Source organism: Halichoerus grypus, chromosome 2, assembly GCF_964656455.1.
Source record: "Halichoerus grypus chromosome 2, mHalGry1.hap1.1, whole genome shotgun sequence".
In the NCBI taxonomy this organism is placed as follows: domain Eukaryota; kingdom Metazoa; phylum Chordata; class Mammalia; order Carnivora; family Phocidae; genus Halichoerus; species Halichoerus grypus.
The window spans coordinates 63,145,808-63,164,501 of NC_135713.1; the positions used below are offsets into that span (position 1 = coordinate 63,145,808).

The 18,694-nt window shown below is 44.7% G+C and overlaps 1 long non-coding RNA gene across 1 annotated transcript; it reads right to left on the bottom strand.

The window, feature by feature from the left end:
• Positions 1 to 383: 383 nt before the first annotated feature.
• On the bottom strand, positions 384 to 18,648 carry LOC118550537 (uncharacterized). Its single transcript, XR_004924613.2, has 3 exons — positions 18,456 to 18,648; positions 13,502 to 13,686; positions 384 to 2,500 (listed from the first exon to the last, which is right to left on the bottom strand). It is a non-coding gene; the product is annotated as an uncharacterized LOC118550537 (long non-coding RNA).
• Between the last annotated feature and the right edge of the window lie 46 nt (positions 18,649 to 18,694).

Genomic DNA, 18,694 nt, shown 5'->3' on the forward strand with positions numbered 1-18,694 from the left:
ATCCTTGTGAGCTGGATAGGGAAGGATGGTGATTATGTATGTAGAGATCCATACCTATACTTCTACTTCTTTCTCGGTCTCTGCAGACCTATGTCTGTAACCATCACCTGGTCTCCCCACTCCCAGACTCCTTGAACAGAACTGTCGCCCTACCCTGCACTATGTATGGTGATTATAATTGAATGCATACTGTTGGGGTTAACTGGTTAATCAAAAAAGTCAGGGACTCCTGGGTGGCTCAGTCGGTTAAGCGTCTGCCTTCGGCTCAGGTCATGATCCCAGGGTCCTGGGATTGAGCCCCGCATCAGGCTCCCTGCTCAGCGGGGAGCCTGCTTCTCCCTCTCCCTCCACAGCTCCATCCCACCTGTGCTCTCTCTCTCAAATAAATAAATAAAATCTTTTTTTAAAAAAAGTCAGTTAAAGTAGGAAGTGATTTCAATAATGAAATATATACAGGCTGTCTTAATCCATCCGAGCTGCTATAAGAAAATACCACAGACTGGGTAGCTTATGAAGAATAGAAATTTATTTCTCACAGCCTGGAAGCTGCAAAGTCCAAGATCAGGGTGCCGACAAGGTCAGCAAGGTCACCTCCCGGTGAGGGCCCACTCCCTGATTCATAGCCAGCCCTTTCTCGCTGTGTCCTCACTCAGTGGAAGGGGGCAAAGGAGCTCTCTGGGATCTCTTTTATAAGAACACAAATCCCATTCATGAGGGTTCCACATCCATGACCTAACATTACCCCGAAGACCCCATCTTCTAACACCATCACCTTGGGCATGAGGATTTCAACATATGAATCTGGTGGGGACAGAGATATTCAGAACATAGCATTGCTTAAACATCGTACTCTAACATAAAGCACATTAATGTGCATGCATCTGAGCAATATTTAGACAGAAGCCTCCAAGGCCTTTAAGAATGGGTCTGTTGATGGAATTCTGCATTCTCTTTTTTCCATAAACCATAGCCCTAAGACGTCTAACATTTACACTTCAGGCATCTTCAAAGTAGAGCAAGAAAACGCAGCCCGAGTGCAGAATCCTTCTGGATTTTTATGCTCATTTTCCTAATACTTTAGAGGTCTTTCATCCACACATAATTGGACAGAATTTTTTTTTAACATTGACCTTTATGGTGTGTCTTCAAAGTATTCAACTCAGTTCGCAGAAATAGAACTTTCTTTCCTGCATTTCACTTGTATTGAACTCATTATTATAATTACGTTATTTAGTTAAATATGATGAGAACTGATGAAACATGAGCATAAAAAAGAGAAGGTGGTTGTTCTGCTGAAAGCTCAGCTGAGTGCTTTGGAAATATCCCATACAAATGAGATCCTGCAAGATAACAAACATAACTGATGACTGTTCCCCGCAGCACAGGTGACAGGGCGTAAACACTGTGTCACCTCGACCGGGGAGTAACCTGCCGGCCTTGTCTTCCGCCGGCTACTGGCAGCAGGGAACGAGGAAAGGAGTCATTTACCAGGACAGGCAGGTAAGTGGAGGCCACACAGAGACAATTTTATATTTCTGAGCGCCCTCCCACAGTGTCCATGAGGGGTGGGGACCTGTCCATGTTCTAGCCCCTTCTCGTTCTCCCAAAAGGAAGGAAGGAACTAACTAGCAAGATCCTAGGACTCCGAACAGACTGTTTTTACTAGTGGGCAGGGTCGCTGTGCCAGAAAGGGACAGCTCATTGTCACAGCCCGTGGCTCTCTTCTCTCACGTCCAGTGGCTCTCAGCTCGTCTCGTGTCTCGTACCGGTGGCAGGAAGTTGTAAGAACATTCGCTGTGTGGGGATGGCAAGAGAGGAGGGTCCCGTAGACCACATGGCTGTGCAGGGGGCAGGCGTCAGTGTGTGAAGATCCTGGACTCTGGGCTGAGGCATTCAGACTTTATCCTACAGGCAAGGAGGAGTGGTTGAGGTTGAATCTGTGCTCCGGAAAACTCACTCGGGCAGTCCACAGAGAACGGATGCAGGGAGACCATGGAGGAGGCTGCTGCAGTCACCTGGGCACCAAGGTGGGGAGTGGGCGGGAACCCAGACCTCACAGTGGAGTAGACATGAGGAGTGAGGAAGAAGGGGTCTCTGATGATGCTTAGCTTTGTGTCCTGGCCCCACACTGTGAGCCAGGGAAGACAGGAGTGCGAGCAGGCTGGGGGCCAGGAAGCTGAAGTCCTTGGTGTTGGTCATTTGAGTTTGTGTCTCCAGAAGGAGAATTCCAGGAGCCCAGAGACATTCAGACCAACTGAGGGGATGGCATCTTGGAAACGGAGCTGCTCTTGCTGTTTGAATCAGGTGAAGAGCACCCTCTGCCCCGAGGATGTCTGATGGTTCTCGCTCGAATCAATAATTGGCAGCCGAGCAGGTCAGGTGGAAAAACCCAGGGCTTTGAGATCATCCCGATCTGGGCAGAAATTCCTAACTCTGCTGGGATGCATTCTGTGTGGCTCTGGATGTGTGGTTTAATGTCTAAGAGCCTCTGTTTCTTTACCTGTGAAGTGGAAATACATAAAAACACGTTCTCCGTGCACTATACTGAGAATCGAACGAGACAGGGGAGGGAAGCGGGAAGGTAGCGCCTGACACATAGTAGGTGCTCAGTAAATGACGCGGACTAGCACTAGCCAGGGTATCGGATGTGTAATTTATACAATACCAGCTAGTATTTTATTAATCCTACAGAAACCAAAGACTTATAATTCTAGAGTGGAAGGTCTCGTGACTCCAGGGGATTTGAGAGACAGATATTTCTTAATCTCACTTCAACAAGAATTTCCTGGGCTCTCCTGGGTGCTCAGGCCTGTGATAAGTGCTGGGAATTTAGGAGGCGCTTCCAGAGTTTGCCATGCTTCTCCCCCTCCTCCACCCCAAGCAGACAGTCACGATCACCAAGCGGGGGGGTGGGTCCCCCAATTGCGTAGGAGCTCTGAAGAGCTGACTTAAACAGACATTCCATGCTGGGCACCGGGCACATAGAGAAAAGTTGCGCCAACCCTGTGCCCTGGGGACCTAGAGCCCAGTGCTGGGCATCAGTGAGTCTTGAATGAGCTTTTTCTCCAGGAACCAGTGTCCACCCCCGCCCCAGGCTCCCTGCCCAGGCCCAAGGCTGCCAGCCCATCTGTGTCCTTGAGAACATGCTGGGCTCCTGACCCAGGCAGCAGCTGGTCCACTACCCACTGCCCCCGACCCGGCACCTGTCCAACTGCGAGGCAGGGAGGACAGAGAGAATCTGAGAGCTGGGAAGGAATGTGGCCCTCATCCAGGGCAGGGAATGTGCAACTCACTGAACCTGGAACCAGAGCAAGGCTTGATTTTCCGTGAGCTTGGCCCTCTGCTACCTGTGGGGGTTGCTGCCACTTTTCACTCTGAACCTCAGTTTCCTGATCTGTACAAGAGCGATAACAAATGTCTACCTCAAGGGTTTATTGTAAGGATTGTGTAGGAGATACACGATTAGGACGCTTTTGATTGAAAATGACAGACATTCACTGAACACCAGCTTAAGGGGAAAAGAATAAGGGGGCATTTATTGGTTCGAGGTGTGACTGAGAATTTGTGAGTGGATCTAACTTCAGAAACCAGGGGCTCAAACATCATCAGAAATCTGCCCCCCTTCCCTCTCCCTCTCCCGCTGTCCCACTCTCTTCCGCTGTCCTCCAGAATTGCTTTATTTTCAGGTAAACCTTCCTTTGAAGCAGCCTTCGGCTTATATTCTACTTCAGCAGAAAGAGAGGGCTTCTTTACCAATGGTCTACCGATAAGACTGCCTGGAAATGGGCTTTGCTTGGCCCCCTTTAGGTTACACGTCCGCTCCTCAGCCAATCACTGTGGTCAGGGAGATACCCTATTCCACTGGCCAAGTTGGACCACGCATCCATGTTTAGAATCCTGGATTCCATACCTCAATATCATAAAAGCCATCTATGAAAAACCTACAGCGAATATCATTCTCAATGGGGAAAAACTGAGAGCTTTCCCCCTAAGGTCAGGAACGCGGCAGGGATGTCCACTATCACCACTGCTATTCAACATAGTATTGGAAGTCCTAGCCACAGCAATCAGACAACAAAAAGAAATCAAAGGCATCCAAATTGGCAAAGAAGAAGTGAAACTCTCACTCTTTGCAGATGATATGATACTTTATGTGGAAAATCCCAAAGACTCCACCCCAAAACTGCTAGAACTCATACAGGAATTCAGTCAAGTGGCAGGATATAAAATCAATGCACAGAAGTCAGTGGCATTCCTATACACCAACAACAAGTCAGAAGAAAGAGAAATTAAGGAGTCGATCCCATTTACAATTGCACCCAAAACCATAAGATACCTAGGAATAAATCTAACCAAAGAGGCAAAGGATCTGTACTCAGAAAACTATAAAATACTCATGAAAGAAATTGAGGAAGACACAAAGAAATGGAAAAACGTTCCATGCTCATGGATTGGAAGAACAAATATTGTGAAGATGTCAATCCTACCTAGAGCAATCTACACATTCAAAGCAATCCCCATCAAAATACCATCCACTTTCTTCAAAGAAATGGAACAAATAATCCTAAAATTTGTATGGAACCAGAAAAGACCCCGCATAGCCAGAGGAATGTTGAAAAAGAAAAGCAAAGCTGGCGGCATCACAATTCCAGACTTCCAGCTCTACTACAAAGCTGTCATCATCAAGACAGTATGGTACTGGCACAAAAACAGACACATAGATCAATGGAACAGAATAGAGAGCCCAGAAATGGACCCTCAACTCTATGGTCAACTAATCTTCGACAAAGCAGGAAAGAATGTCCAATGGAAAAAAGACAGTCTCTTCAACAAATGGTGTTGGGAAAATTGGACAGCCACATGCAGAAGAATGAAACTGGACCATTTCCTTACACCACACACAAAAATAGACTCCAAATGGTTGAAAGACCTCAATGTGAGACAGGAGTCCATCAAAATCCTAAAGGAGAACACAGGCAGCAACCTCTTCGACCTCAGCCGCAGCAACTTCTTCCTAGAAACATCGCCAAAGGCAAGGGAAGCAAGGGCAAAAATGAACTATTGGGACTTCATCAAGATAAAAAGTTTTTGCAAAGCAAAGGAAACAGTCAACAAAACCAAAAGACAACTGACAGAATGGGAGAAGATATTTGCAAATGACATATCAGATAAAGGGCTAGTATCCAAAATCTATAAAGAACTCATCAAACTCAACACCAAAAGAACAAATAATCCAATCAAGAAATGGGCAGAAGACATGAACAGACATTTCTCCAAAGAAGACATCCAAATGGCCAACAGACACATGAAAAAGTGTTCAATATCGCTCGGCATCAGGGAAATCCAAATCAAAACCTCAATGAGATACCACCTCACACCAGTCAGAATGGCTAAAATTAACAAGTCAGGAAATGACAGATGTTGGCGGGGATGCGGAGAAAGGGGAACCCTCCTACACTGTTGGTGGGAATGCAAGCTGGTGCAGCCACTCTGGAAAACAGTATGGAGGTTCCTCAAAAAGTTGAAAATAGAGCTACCATATGATCCAGCAATTGCACTACTGGGTATTTACCCCAAAGATACAAAAGTAGGGACCCGAAAGGCTACGTGCACCCCGATGTTTATAGCAGCAATGTCCACAATAGCCAAACTGTGGAAAGAGCCAAGATGTCCATCAACAGATGAATGGATAAAGAAGATGTGGTATATATATACAATGGAATATTATGCGGCCATCAAAAGGAATAAGATCTTGCCATTTGCAACGACGTGGATGGAACTGGAGGGTATTATGCTGAGCGAAATAAGTCAAACAGAGAAAGACATGTATCATATGACCTCACTGATATGAGGAATTCTTAATCTCAGGAAACAAACTGAGGGTTGCTGGAGTGGGGGGTGGGGTGGGAGGGATGGGGTGACTGGGTGATGGACACTGGGGAGGGTATGTGTTCTGGTAAGCGCTGTGAATTGTGCAAGACTGTTGAATCTCAGATCTGTACCTCTGAAACAAATAATGCAATATATGTTAAGAAAGAAAAAAAGAAGAAGAAGAATGTAGCAGGAGGGGAAGAATGAAGGGGGGGAAATCGGAGGGGGAGAAGAACCATGAGAGACGATGGACTCTGAAAAACAAACTGAGGGTTCTAGAGGGGAGGGGGTTGGGAGGATGGGTTAGCCTGGTGATGGGTATTGAGGAGGGCACGTTCTGCATGGAGCACTGGGTGTTATGCATAAACAATAAATCATGGAACACTATATCTAAAACTAATGATGTAATGTATGGGGATTAACATAACAATAAAAAAATTTAAAGACAAAAAAAAAAAAAAGAATCCTGGATTCCAGTTTGGCTCACCCCCACCCAGATAACAAGGACTGATTGTGGAGAAAGAAGTATCCAAAGGAAAATCCAGATGCTATTACAGATAAAAAGGGGAATGGATACTGGGCATGTCAAAACAACATCCTAAGCATTATCAACACGCCTGTGATCACCATCATCCTCACAGGCGAGGAATAAATCTCACCTGTGTGTTCCTGTGAGCCACTGCTCCCTGTGGGGACCCCTTCCACAGCCATTCTGTGCCTATAGGCGAGGACTCTTGGCACTCAGTTGGGGTCTCTGAGAGCCCGAGGCTCCCCTGCTTGCCTGCTCCCCGAAATTGTCCAGCCCCTGCCTTTATCCTCTCTCTGCGTCCTGAGATGGACCTGCCCCGGTCATGGTCTCTGCTCTCACCCAGCATCAGACCCCCAGCCTTTACACTCTTCATCCTTTATAGCTAAGGCCTCCTGACCACCACTCTTTGGACCCAGCTCTGCTCCAATTCTGGACAAAATCAGGAAGTCTGAAAGAACTCCAGCCCTATTCTTTAAAACCCATCACGCAGAGTACCACACTTCTGCCCCTGACCTTAGGACCTGTTTTCATCTCTGGAATTTATCCTTGGCCCAATATCCTGCGTTCCTATCTGGCTATCTGCATTGGATGAGTATATCAGCAAACTTTTGGTTGCAAATAACAGAGAACCTCACTCAAATTGACTTTTAAAAACAAAAGAAATGTATTGGCTGATGGGCACAGAAAAAAAATCCAGAAGTAGTTCAGGCTTCAGGCAAAGCTAGATTTAGCAACTCAATGACATCTCCAAGGATCTGGTTTCTTCCCCCTGTTAACTCTGTCTTCTCAGTGTTGACCTCATCCCAAGGCTGTTTCCCTAGTGTTCCCAAGATAGATCCAAGTAGCTCCCAGGCTATACGTTTCCACTTTTATAGCCAGCAGGAAAGAATAGCTCTTTGTCCCAGAATTCCTAGCATAATTCTAACAGATTAATTCTGATTGAACCAGCTTAAGTTTTGGAGTGGTCTATTATGTAGCAAAAGTAACTGGAACACCATGCAAATGGATGCAAAGGCACTTCAAAAGAGAATAATTTTGATATCAAAGTATTAAGAGACACTCTTGGGGAAAATTTTTTAATCCATGAATATTTTTTCAAAAGAAGCCTCTTGATAAATGTATTGCAAAAGTCAAATGAAAAATAACAAATGTTGTAATGAGCTGTCCAATTTTACTGGGAAAAAAATACACTCTTAAGAAATTAAATACTTCATTCAATTCCTGTTTGTCCTTAAAATCAGTACATAGTTTCAATTATGACCCATGTTTTGTTAAATATAGGTTAATCATCAATTTTATTTCATTTTAAAACTCTTGACAAAGTCCAAATCAAAGTTACTAACTTGCATTTATGACAAAATTATAGTCCCTCCTTAAAGTGGTTCATACTGAGTGGGACTTTTTTCCTGATCCCCAATTAGTGTTAGGAAACTAAGATTCTCTTCTGTATGTCTGGACCATAACACGTCAATGTTGTATCCTTTGGCTGCTGGTCTTGCATTTTCCTTAGCACCAGAAGAAAGGAATGTTCCCCAACCTTGGAGAATCTCCTCCCACCCCATCCTGCCCCTCCTGTGGTAAATTCTCAGCTTCTCCTTGCACCCACTGAGAAAGGGCATCAAGGGTTACTGCCTCTTTCCACCGCCCCAGCAGGCCTGGACTACCTCGTTCTCCCTCCCACTGTGCTTTTCCAGGCTCTCCACCTCCTTGCTTTTCATCTTCATCTCCTTCCCTTTGCTGTCCTCAGCTCTCCTCTTCATGCCAGATGAATACTTGGATTTTCTCAGCCTCTTCCGGGAAATAACCCAGACCAATTCTATTCAGTCCCTGACACTAGCTCATGATGCTGGTGTTTCTGCCAGACTGGCCTCATTTGTCACCAAGAGAAAAAAGCAGCTGTTAACCATCCATTCTCAAAGAAAACTGAGATTGACAAACGTCACACTGCTTTGGGGCTGGGTCTTGGGGCAGGAAGCTTGGGGATGGGACTACACATCAGGAAATTTCAAATCCAACCTTTTCTTCATCGAACTTTGGGGCTCAGAAACCACTATATAGTGGTTAGAATTCCTTATGTCCAAAGTATCAGAACATCCAACTCAAACCAGTTGAAGCACTAAAGGGAATTTGTTACCTCATATAACTGCAAAGGGCAGAGGCAGGCCTAGCTTCAGGTAAGGTTTGCTCCAGACACTCATCTGATGCCACCAAGAATCCAATTTCATTCCATCCCTCCTCTCTGCCTACCTCTCCTCATTCTAAAGCTGGCTCCTCTCTTGGTCTCAGGACATCTGTCAGACTCTCCAAAGGTTACTGAAGTCCACTCACCAAGAGCTCAACACAAGTCTCGGCAATGAGTCGTTATCATTATATTAATTCAGTCTTATCAGAGGGGCCATGATCCTTCCCCCAATACTCTCTGCCCCCCCCCGTCCTGGCCCCCAGCATATGTGCACACATTCCCTGAAAAGCAAAATATAAACATCTGTCCCACCCTTCAGACAATCCTGATATATTAGTGTGTTTTTTCAGCCTTTTAAAAAGTATCTATATGTTTATATCTGTATGTGCTAGATATGGAGAAAGATTGATTATATGTATATATGTTTATACATAAAAATGTCATAGGTAGTTTATACTTCTCTAATTGAAGTATGGTTGACACACAATGTTACATTAGTTTCAAGTGTATACATATTTACACTTGAAAAAATGTTGACCACACACACTCCCTTCGAACTTCTCTCCATGTGAATTAATACTCTTTTACAATACAATTTCTAATGGTAGCATCTAAGAACAACCTAAGGCTACATCAGCATTTCTTTCAGGCTTCCCAACTGCCAGTGATTTTTATTTGGAATTCCGAGCCAATGCTTCAGTCTGCTACTGTCAAAAAAAAAAGAAAAAAAGAAAAACCTTTATAAAATTATTGTTAATTTAATCAGTTGTAATAATGACATTATGGTTTATTTAAAAGGAAGAAAAAGTCCTTATTGGTTAAGAAGTACTTACTGACAAGTCAAATGTGAAGATATTTGGGACTTGCTTTAAAATATTCCAGGAATAGGGGAGCCTGGGTGGCTCAGTCATTAAGCGTCTGCTTTCGGTTCGGGTCATGGTCCCAGGGTCCTGGGATCGAGCCCCACATCGGGCTCCCTGCTCCACGGGAAGCCTGCTTCTCCCTCTCCCACTCCCCCTGCTTGTGTTCCCTCTCTCGCTGTGTCTCTCTGTGTCAAATAAATTAATAAGATCTTTAAAAAAAAAAACTTTATAAAATTATTGTTAATCAGTTGTAATAATGACATTATGGTTTATTTAAAAGGAAGAAAAAGTCCTTATTGGTTAAGATGTACCCACTGACAAGTCAAATGTGAAGATATTTGGGACTTGCTTTAAAATATTCCAGGAATAGGGCCGCCTGGGTGGCTCAGTCAATTAAGTGTCTGCCTTGGGCTCAGGTCATGATCCTGGGGTCCTGGGATCGAGCCCCTCATCAGGCTCCCTGCTCAGTGGGGAGCCTGCTTCTTCCTTTCCCTCTGCCCTTCCTCCCCACTTGTTTTCATGCTCTCTCTCTCTGTCTCTCTCCCTCTTTCTCTCTCTCAAATAAATAAATAAAATATTTTTTAAAATAAATAAAATAAAATAGGGGTGCCTGGGTGGCTCAGTCGGTTAAGCATCTGCCTTTGGTTCAGGTCATGATCCTGGGGTCCTGGGATCGAACCCCTCGTTGGGCTCCCTGCTCAGCGGAGAGCCTGCTTCTTCCGCTCCCTCTACCCCTCCCCCCTGCTTGTGCTCTCTCTCTCTGTCAAATAAATAAATAAAAATAAATAAAAAATCTTTAAAATAAAATAAAATACTCCAGGAATAAATAAAAGTGGGGAGCAGGGGGTGTGATTGCTGAACAAGAAAGACAAAAAAAAATTGAGTCTAGGGGTGGCACTTGGCTGGCTCAGTCGGTGAAGTGTGCAACTCCTGATCTCGGGGTTGTGAATTCAAGCCCCATGTCAGGTGTGGAGATTACTTAAAAATAAAATCTTAAAAAAAAACAAACAAACTGAGTCTAATTGGCCCTGATTAGCTGGCGTGGATTATGTCGTTGGCTGATCCTCATGCAATCTCTGTGACGGGAGAGATGAGAGACACTATCTGGTTCAAGCTAGTTGGGCTCACTCTTTGGGGTTGGAGTCAATGCCAACTAAGCCACATGGATGAGAAATGCAAGCTACTCTTAGGAAGGCAGACATGGTTGTTGGAAGGCTAAAAATTAACTCCAGACCACAAGTCCCACATCCTTCTTGGATGGAGGGCAAGTTAACGTACCTAACTGTCCCCAAACCGGCAATAACAATATATGTCTGCACACCTTTCCACAATTTGCCAAGTTCCTTTCCATTCATTACCTCCTTCAAGCCTCATATTTTCTCTGAAAGGTAAATACTAGTAACCCTGATGTCCAGATAAGCAAACTGAGAGTCAGGCCAAGAACACATAACTGGTCAGTGGCAGAGACGTGACTTGAACTCCTAAATTCTGTATTTCTTCATGATAATGCCACTGACTTCTTAGGAGATGAGTTTCTAGAAAACCACATTCAAAGCTGCCCCCAAATAGCAAAACATGGTCTGAGCCCCAGTTCTTGATCCCTTACCCAGTACACAAATAGGCCCACCAGGATAGCCTGTTTTATGATGTTCTTGGTTCTGGAAATCCTGAATTCTACCATCTGTAAGCCTAAGGGATGACATTGCCCACCCTCAGGCCCTGTGACAGCACTATTGTTTCCCATCGGGCAGAGTCCCGGGTTGTATCCAAGGCAGCTCCATGGGACTCGAAGTCCTTTCCTCTTGGACTCTCTTCATCCAATGTGTGTCAAATAACTACTAAAGCTCAAAGTCCTCGCCATAGCTGTCAAGCTCCCCTACCTGTTTCTCTGACCTCCCCTCCAACCATTCTCCCCTCACTCACTCCACTTCCTTCAAGTTTCTGCTTAAATATCACCTTATCGTGGGGTCTTTGCTAACCTTCAAAAAAAATATCAATGTCCCCAGCACTTGTCAGTTCCATCTCTGTTTCAACTGTTTCCATAATAATTATACAACAAATGTCTTACACATTTACATCTGTATTGTGTGTCTCCCTTTCCACGAGAAGGTGAGCACCTCAGTCTTATCTGGTTTTGTTCATTGATGAATTCTGAGAATCTGGTACTGTTCTTGGCACGTAGCAGGTGTTCAATAAATATTTGTGAAATAATGAATGCTAGCAACACAGCCAACTAGCCATACTCTCTTGCCTTTAGAGTTTTCCAGACATGGGTGACACCAGCCTAAGTGCCCTCCAATGTCAGAAGACTCAGATGAGGTTTCCCAGGGGAATGTCCTCAGAGTCCTTCTCATTCTTAAGGTGTTCCTCTCCCCCTGACCCTCCATGACCGTGGGAGGCTGGGGTGAAAACCAGAACACCAGTAACTTCAAAGAAACCCTTTCTCCTTCTCTTTAACTTCAACCTCTTAGGCCCTCAGGGCTGGTCAAGCTAACTTCAAAATTGATAAGTAAATCCTTCATGGGTGGAATGGAGCCTCACTTTACCGAAGGGTACTTGGCACCTCTACTTTCTTTCTGGCTTCTGTGGCCTTAGCCGACACCGAGATAGAAACAATCCATTGAACCCTGCTGCACATATGTCATATCACTGAATGTTCGCGGTGCCCTGATGTGTTTATCTCTGTTGTGCAGGTAGGGAAACGAAGTCTCAGAGAATCCTTCTTCCCTGGCCTCTGAGGCTGGAGAAATGCTCACAAAGTACTTGTCTCTCGGGTGCCCCAGAGAGCTACGGGTATTGTTGTTCTCCGCCCCTGGATGCCACCCCCAGATAGTGAGTCAGGGTCTGGTCATCTGCTATTTGCTCTGTAGGACTCTGCTTCCCACCCAACTGTTAGAACATGCTCTACCCCCAACCAGCCAGCACCCACAGAAGCTGCTGACCCTGATCAGCTGGACCTCTGGTCCACTGCTGCGATAAGCAGCTTGGTGGGGAGATAAATGGATGTGATGATTAGCCTCAAATGAGGTCTAGGGATTATCCGTGGATTTTCTCTATCCTTGTGGCAGACACAATGAAGAGGGGAGGGGTTATGATTTCAGAACCCAGAGAAAGGAACCAAGCGTATTCATGAGTTGAATCGAATCGTACCAAATCTTAAGAATCAAATGGGTTCTGGTTTTGATCTATGTTCCATGACCTTGGACAAGTCACTTCACCTCTCTGAACCTGTTACCTCTCTCTGTACAAGAAATTAGAGACATGCTAAGAATGTTCTTCCACATCAGAAGAGGATCACTCTCCAAAGTTCTGGTTTGAAGGATCCTACATGCAGCCGCAAAGCTCTATGTCAATTTCCTCTAAGCACCTTATCTCCTATCGCATCTCCTCAGCAACATCTTGAAGGAGCAAACTGAATTGCCAGCTAAAACAACAACACTGATTCTAGCAGCCAACATTTGCCCAGCTTCTTCTATGCAAGCACTTCACTAGCATGTGACTATTTAATCCTCTCAAGAATCCTAAAAAATAGATTCTACTTCCTTCTCACTTTCCAGATGAGTAAATTGGGCCTCATGTGGCCTGCCCCATGTCACAAAGTTGGTGAGGGGTAAGACCTGGCCTAGAACCCAAGTTCTATTCCCCAAAGCCAATATTTAAATATCTCAATATACTAAAACACTCTGCTAAATGCCTCGATTGCACATACCATGATTTCTGTACACTGTTCTGCTAGAGGCTCGAACTGGCTTCATGAGAGTGATCTTTATGCATCTGATTGAACTACTTGGATGAGCACATACCATACTTGCCTCCTGCATCCCTGTTTTTTCATCTGTAAACTGGGGATGATAACACTTCCCTTTGAATGGCTGTTTTAAGGATTGAATGAAATATCATAAAAGTTCAAGAACTATCAGTTTTCCTTCTTTTCCCCTCAAAAATTAATATAAATTGACTTGCTGATATAATGACAGCTGGGATTTTTAAGAACATCAATAAAAACAGGAAAATAAGTCGGGTATGAAATTGATAATGTTGGAATTGTCTACCTACCTATCCAGCATGTGACATAATGCTCCAACTCTGGAGACGCTGTGCGTGCTGACGCTGAGAGCCAGATGACGCAGAAAACAGGGTGGAGAGGCTCTCATTCTCACTGATTCACTTTCTTTTCCCAGCCCTGCGGTTTCAGAGAAAAACACAATCGACATAGTCCTTGCTTTCATGGAGATTACATTCTGGTGAGAGAAGCAGAGAATAACAAATAAATAAGATGTTTCGAAGAGCAGCAAGTCTTATCAAAACTAAAGCAAGGTAATCATCTAGAGTGTAACTTGGGAAGAGAAGGGGCTATTTTAGGGAATGTGGGCAGATCAGCCTTCTGTGAGAACACATTTGTACAAAAGCCCGAAAGCACAGAGCTGAGGCCTCTGGCTGGGAATGAGAAGTGCATACTTAAGGAATGAAAAGAAACTTTGTGGCTGGTGTGGAATGAGCAACAGGCTAAGTGGTGGAATAATACCATCCGATAGATAGGTGGGGCCAGACCAGGCAAAAGCCTTAAGGAAGTTTGAGTTTTATTCTGAGTTCAACAGGAAAGATGCCATGAGAGGTTTAGCAGACCAATAACTTGATCGGTTTTATACTTTGAAAAGTCACATTGGACCCAAACACATATGGACACTTGGTATATAACAATGATAGCGTGCAGAACAATGCAGGGGGGGAAATGGCTTTTTTTTTCATTAAATGGTGCTGTGTCAATAGAGTAGCCATATAGGGGTTAATCTTAACCCCTATTCCACACCATACACTAAAATCAATTCTTTGTGGATTGTATATCTAAATATAAAAGGTAAAACAATAAGGATTCTGAAAGATACCAACAAGGATGTTTTCTTGAGCTTGAATGAACAAAAATCTCTTAAACAGAACACAAAAAGCACTAACTATAAAGGGAAAAAATGATAAATTGAACTATGATAAAATCAGCAACTTTTGTTCATCAAATGACACTAACAACAAAGGAAAAGAGCAAGCTACAGCCTGGGGGAAGATATTTACAATATATGTGCTTTCACGGCGCCTGGGTGTCTCGGTCGGCTGAGTGTCAGGTTTCCATTCAGGTCATAATCTCAGGGTCGTGGAATCGAGCCCCACACGTTGGGCTCCCCACTCAGCAAAGAGTCTGCTTGAGATTCTCTCCCTCTGCCCCTCCCCATGCTCACCCACCTGTGCACTCTCTCTCAAATAAATAAATAAATCTTTAAAATATATATATATTATATGTACATATTATATGTGTGTGTGTGTTTATATATATATATGTATGTATATGTATGTGTGTATGTGTATATATATATATGGTGGTTTGTGGCCCAAGTGTCTGGGCAGATGTGGAACCACTGGTTCAGATGAGGAAGACCAGGAAAGGAAGCAGCAACAGTTAGATGCCTTCATATGTGACCTCATCTATTTCCCCCAGCAAACTTTTTTGGTAGCTATTTTTATCCCCATTTTACAGCAAAAGAAACTGAGGCTCTTAGAGATTAAATTAGTTATCCAGGCTTACACGGGTTGGGGAGGAACCAGAATGGGAAAATTTTATCCAGGAGGCAGCCAGGGATAGTGTTGGAACCCGCAGCCTCAAGTCAGGCAGCCAAGGTTTAAACCTGCATCTGTCAGCACGCAGCTTTGGGCAAGTCTCTTCTTGTCTTTATCTGTAAAGCAGGGATAAGAGTTATACCCTCTTCATAGGGTTAATATATGTCAAGAGATTTAAAGGAGCCTGATGCAAGTCAGCCGTCTCTAAGTTAGCCATATCAGGGTCCATGTGGACTTCCCAGAGGGGTGGAGAAACAGAAGGTGGATTTTAGTTCTTGAGCCAAGACTGAGTTTCATTAGCATGGTGATGGCCCCTAAAAACACTGAAACAAATGATGGCATATAATGTTATTGCTACATAATAGAGACCATCGGGACAAAAATCCAGGAGCCAAAAGACATAAAGTGCATACAAAGGAGGGAATCCTGGCTTGGCTGGGTGTTGGCCACGTGGGTGCCAAAATGTTTTTCTGTATGTTGGAGAGGAAAATTGTTGCAATTACTCAGAACCATTTTGGAGGGCTAAATTCCAGCTTCCCCAAGGTGCTCCAAGGTAGAGGGCCATAGTGTTTACTTTCCAGAGTCAGGAGTCAAAGAATTCTGCACTCTTGGTTTAAGTGATGCTTCTCATCACTTCTCTCTTATTTCAATTATTGCAGCAGCCTCTAAACTAGACTCCTCCGATTTCTTTCCCAACAACAAATACTTCCTGAGCACCCACATTGTTCCAGGCGTCATTGCGAGGTGCTAGGGAACAATACCAACGAACCCACAGGTATGATGCCCTCATGGAGCTTTGGGTCCACATCACTCCAGAGTGATATTTCTGTGAGTAGAAAGCACCTTACACATTGTAAAGGACTGATCCAGTGTTGCTACTGTAGGATGATCAGGGTAATGATGGCAAGTGTTAAAGCAGAGCTCTTGCTTTTCAATGTGGCTCTCCACTGCCTTCAGGATAAAAGGCATAAGCCAAGTCCAACCTGGATTCCAGCCTCACTTCCCAGCCCCTATCCCTTCCATCAGCCTAACACTCCAACCACACCAAAACACTAGCAGTCCCTTTATTTCCACACCCCAAGGCCCTTGAATATTCCTCTGTCTGAAATACTCTTCACCTACTGTCTGCCTGGAAACTCCCACTTACTCCTTCAAGAGCCAATCCCAACCTCCCGTAACTCTGCCCCACAGGTAGGTTCATCCCTCCCGCGTCTCCTTTTGCAGCATTCTCTATATGGTTGTTTCTCAGTAGGCGTTAAGATATAACAGAACAGCCTGAGAATCAGCTTCAAATCTTGGGCCAACCCTGCTCACCAGTCATTGGGATTCAGCATATCTGGGGCGCATAATGGCTAAGAACCCAGGGCTCAGGTCAAACAAATTCAGGTTAAGCCCAAGCTTCGCTCTTTACAAGCCTCATGACCTTGGCCGGGTTACTTAACCTCCTTAAGGTTCTGTTAACTCCATAAATCGGGAATAGAAATAGGCAGGAATGATTCATTGCGACAAAGTACGTAAAACACTTAACACAGTAGCTGACACCTAGGAAATGCTGAACAAATTGTAATGGTTACTGAAAGAATTTTGGTTTATTCTGCCCCAGGCAGCCTATCCATTTCTTCCCCACCCCACCCATCTCCGGGTTTGAGAATCAAATTGTATTATGATCCATTGTTTATGTGCCTGTGTCTCTTACTAATATGAAACCCTGGAGGGCAGGAGACATGTTTTAGTTCTAGGTGCCCCGCACATAGCACAGTTCTGGGAAGAGCATCACCATTGGCAAGCTGTGTAATCTTGGTCAAGTCCGTCTGCCTCTTGTGGCCTCAGAGATTTTCAATGTTGGGGAGAATAATGCTTGCCTGAATAAGGTTGTTATGAGTACCAAATGAGATTATGGATGGGAAAGTGTTTTGTGTGTTGTGAGGTGAGTTGTCATTACCGTTATGCCATCCAGGGCGAGAAGGGGCTGTGATTTCACAGCCACGTGTCTGTGGCCCTCCATTTCCTCTTCTTTCTCATCCCATGGAACATCAGTGTGACCCTTTCTCCTCAAACATTCTCACTCACATTATACCAAACAGAAGATCCCACAATGACCTGCACAGTAGGTCCAGCCTTCCCAGGGAGAGAGAGACTACAGATGCCCTGGTATGAGGTAAGTCCCTGCGGCAAGCCGGACAGATGTGATCCCTGCCCCAGGAGAGTTGTAATGCTAGTTGAAGGAAAGCCGATGATAAACAAGTAAATCTATAAATAAAATCATTTCAGAGAGTAATAATTACTAAGAAAAATGAAGTAGAAAATGTTACAGAGTAATTGGGGGAGCGGACATTATACAGAGTGGCTAAAGGTCTTTTGAGGAGGTGACATTTGAGCCCAAATTCAAAAGACAAGAAGGATTCAGCCATGTGAAGATCAAGGTTAAAAGGGCTCCAAGCAGAGAAACAGGAAAAAAAAAAAAATGTTTAAAGCAACTTGGTACAAAATGGAGGTTACTGTAGGTGGAATTACTGAGTCAGGAGAGAGTTGGTGGTGATGAGGCAGGAGGGGTAGACAGGGAGGCCACCACGTGTGGCTTTACAGGCTGTGATTAAAAGAGAGACGGAGAGACAGAGAGATTGACAGAAATCAAATGAACAATCAAGGGAAAGGAAGTTACTTTGATCTCTGCTTCTCCTATGTGCATACAATTCCACATCTCTTGTGTGGGGGCGCCTGGGTGGCTCAGTCAGTTAAGCATCTGTCTGCCTTCGGCTCAGGTCATGATCCCGGCATCCCGGGATCGAGTCCCACATCGGGCTCCCGGCTCAGTGGGGAGCCTGCTTCTCCTTCTGCCCGCTGTTCTCCCTGCTTGTGCTCTCTCTCTCGCTCGCTCTCTCTGACAAATAAATAAATAAAAGCTTTAAAAAGAAACATCTCTTGTGTGTCAGTCCTCGTGTTAGAAGATGGAGATACAAAGAAAAATAAAATATGGAACCCGTTTTTAGGAGCCTGGTAACTGAGAATATAGATGCGTAAGTAACTATAATACAATATGAGAAGTCTCCTAGAGGGATGTAAACGCTGAAGGAGCTTAAGGAGGGAGTGATTGACTGTGCCTTAGGGATCAGGAAGTTCTCATTGAGAATGAGGACACTTGCAAATAAAGTGTAAATAGTAAGGGGAAAGAATGTTCCAGCCAAAGGGAGCAGCACATGCTAAGGCACTGGGGTGAACTTGCTCAGAATGAGTGGATATCTGTTCCGATGGGAACACACCTGGAAAGGAGACCCTGGATCTTGCTGGTGAAGGACCTTCAGTGCCACACCAAAGAGTTTGCATTTTATTATGGATGCACTGTATATATAGAAGGTTTGGAAAGCTCTCTCTAGGACTGGAATGAGATATTAGAGGCACTCACCAGAGGTACTGCAACAGAGCAAGTACAAGACCTGCATGTGGTTGTTGGTCACGGAAATGGGGGGGGGGGTGGCGGGGGGAGTAGACTTCCAAGGCAGGCTGCCCTTTGTCCTCTAAGTAACAGGACCCTGTGTTCTCAAACTTCAAGGCAGAACTGACTCTATGGGGAACTCCCCCCATGTCTCTTCTTGGTTTCACTGCTGGCGCCCTCTCTCGTCCCCGTCGCCAGCCCCCGCCTCC